Here is a 2,811-nt window from a genome sequence, read left to right as displayed (position 1 = left end):
AGAAAAAATATTGTTTCATTTCTGTTTTAAATGAGTGATCCCTTTTTAATTGGTGACCCTAGGTTCTCCCAAATGAGGAACACCTTTTCCACAGCCTAAGGATCTTTTATGTTTCAATCAACATGTTTCAATCTGACTCTTCCAAACTCCAGTGGATCCAAGCCTAGCTTGTCCAACCTTTCCTTGTAAGACAACCTGCCCATTGGCCGTATTGGTCTCGTAAACCTTCTCTGAACTGCTTCCAATACATTTACACCTTCCTTAAATAAGGTGGCTAGTGGTGTACAATGTGTACAGAATGTGGTCTTACCAATTGCCTGTATAAGTGAAGCATAATTTCCTTAATTTAGTATTTGGTTCATTTTGACAAACAATAACTTTCTATTAACAATCCTAATTACTTTTTGTAAATGCATACTTGCCTTTTGCAATTCATCTGCTTTGAGATCTAGATCCTTCTACATCTCCGAGCTCTGCAGTCCGTTCCTATTAGGATAAAATTATGCTTTTTCACACTTCCCCAAAAGGGTAACCTCTCATTTTCCCCACATTTTCTCCATTTGGCAGACCTTTGCCCACTTAGTTAATCTATGTATATGGTTGTAGTTGTTGGAGGTCAGTCATCTCAGCTCCAGGGCATCTTTGCAAGAGTTCCTCAGGGTAGTGTCTTTGGCCCAACCAATTCAACTGTTTCATCAAAGACCTTCCCTCTGATGACAGTACAACGTTCAGCACCATTTATAAATCCTCAGATATTGAAGTAGTCTGTGTTCAAATGCAGCAAGACCTGGATAATATCCAGGCTTCAGCTGACAAGTGGCAAGTAGCATTGACGCCACATAAACGCCAGGCAATGACCATCTCTAATAACAGACGATCTAACCACTTCCCCTTGGCATTCAATGGTTTAGCATCACTAAATCCCCCACTATCAATATCCACTGACTAGAAACTTAACTGGACTTGCCATGTAAACATAATGGCTACAAGAGCAGGTCAGAGGCTAGGAATACTGCGGTGCATAACTCACCACCTGACTCCAAAACCTGTCCATGTTTATAAGGCATAAGTCAAGAATGTGATGGAATATTCCCCACTTGCTCGGTTGAATACAGCTCCAACAGCACTCGAGAAGCTTGATACCATCCAGGACAAAGCAATCCACTTGATTGGCACCATGACTTTAAACATCCACTACCCCCCCCTACCGAGGCTCAGTAGCAGCAGCGTGTACTATCTACAAGATGCACTGCAGAAATTCGCCAAAGTTCATGACACTGCATCTTCAGAACTCACAACCATTACCATTTGTTCTTTGTTATTGTGTGGTGTCGCAATTTGGATGTCTGCAAAACGTGTGAGCAACTAGAAAAACAATTCTGCTTTGTAAATGGATTTTCCTCCCAATCCCCAAATGCTGAATGGGAGAGAGAGGTTGGGTTTGGAGAGTATCAAATAGATCCAAGCTTTTTTACAGGGCCATTATTCTCCCAGAACTCTGACACTTATAGGTATTACTCTGCTGCTTCCTTGTCTCTGACCTTTTCTTAGTTCTCTCTCTCCCCTTCTCTCACTCGCAATCCCCCCCTTCCCTCTGCATGACCTCTTCATTCCATTTTCTCAGCCCCCCCCCCCCCCCCCCCCACCTTCCTATAAGACCATAACACACAGGAACAGGAGTAGGCAGTTCAGTCCCTCGTGCTTGCTCCACCATGCAATAGGATCGTGGATGATCTGATATTCCTCACACACATTTTCCTGCCTTTTCCCCATAACACCTGATTCTTTCCTGATCAAGAATCCATCTATCTTGGATTTAAATACACGAGGACTCTGCCTTCACACTTCTCTGTGGCAAGGAGTTCCAAAGACACTCAAACCTCAGAAGAAATTCTTCCTCATCTTAGTCTTAAATTGATGCCCCTTTATGATTAGATTCCATACAGTGTGGAAGTTGGCCCTTCAGCCCAACAAGTCCACACTGACCTTTCGAAGAGCAACCCACCCAGAACCATTTCCCTCTGACTAATGCACCTAACACTATGGGCAATTTAGCATGGCCAATTCATCTAACCTGTGCATCTTTGGATTGTGGGAAGAAACTGGAGCACCCGGAGGAAACCCACTCAGACACGGGGAGAATGTGCAAACTCCACACAGACAGTTGCCCGAGGTGGGAATTGAACCCGAGTCCCTGGCGCTGTGAGGCAGCAGTGCTAACCACTGTGCCACCATGAGACTGTTTCATGAGGGGAAATGTCCTCTCAGCATTTATCCTGAAAAACTCCATAAGAATCTGATACGGTGCAGAGAGATCACAATCCATTCTTCTAAATTCTAATGAGTGGGTTCCCAGCGTGTTAAACCTTTGCTCATAAGACAGTCCCTTCACACCAGGATAATCCTGGTGAATCTTCCCTGAACAAACTACAATGAAATATTTCTTTAAATAAGGGGCCAAAGCTGCCCACAATATTCCAGATGTGGCCTCACCAGCATCTTGTATAGTTGCAGTAAAATGTTCCTACTCCTATACTCCAACCTCTTCTAATATCCTGCTTGCCTTTCTGATGATCTATTGCACATGCTAGCTTTCTCCCTTGTACGCTCCATTTATCCTGTCCTAGCCTACCCTCTTTATTGTTCCTGCTCCCCCATCATTCACTCCATTCTTATTCCCCTTCCCCCACCATCCACCACTTTCTTGCACCTCCCCACCCCGGTCAACTTCCTCCCTCCCACTCCCCATCCTCTCCCTGCCCCCGGTCCTCTTCCTCCATCTCCGCCCACCCTTGTCCTCTCCCTCTCTCC

General features: G+C 44.8%; 1 protein-coding gene across 1 annotated transcript in view; it reads left to right on the top strand.

Annotated features, from left to right (window-relative positions):
- hmgcs1 (3-hydroxy-3-methylglutaryl-CoA synthase 1 (soluble)) overlaps positions 1-2,811 on the top strand; it is a 23,615-nt gene that overhangs the window by 5,587 nt on the left and 15,217 nt on the right. The window lies entirely within an intron of this gene.

The sequence above is a fragment of the Chiloscyllium plagiosum genome, chromosome 2 (genome assembly GCF_004010195.1).
Source record: "Chiloscyllium plagiosum isolate BGI_BamShark_2017 chromosome 2, ASM401019v2, whole genome shotgun sequence".
Classification (NCBI taxonomy): Eukaryota; Metazoa; Chordata; class Chondrichthyes; order Orectolobiformes; family Hemiscylliidae; genus Chiloscyllium; species Chiloscyllium plagiosum.
The sequence above is the reverse complement of the archived record's forward strand: the minus strand, read 5'-3'. Positions and strand labels throughout refer to the sequence as shown.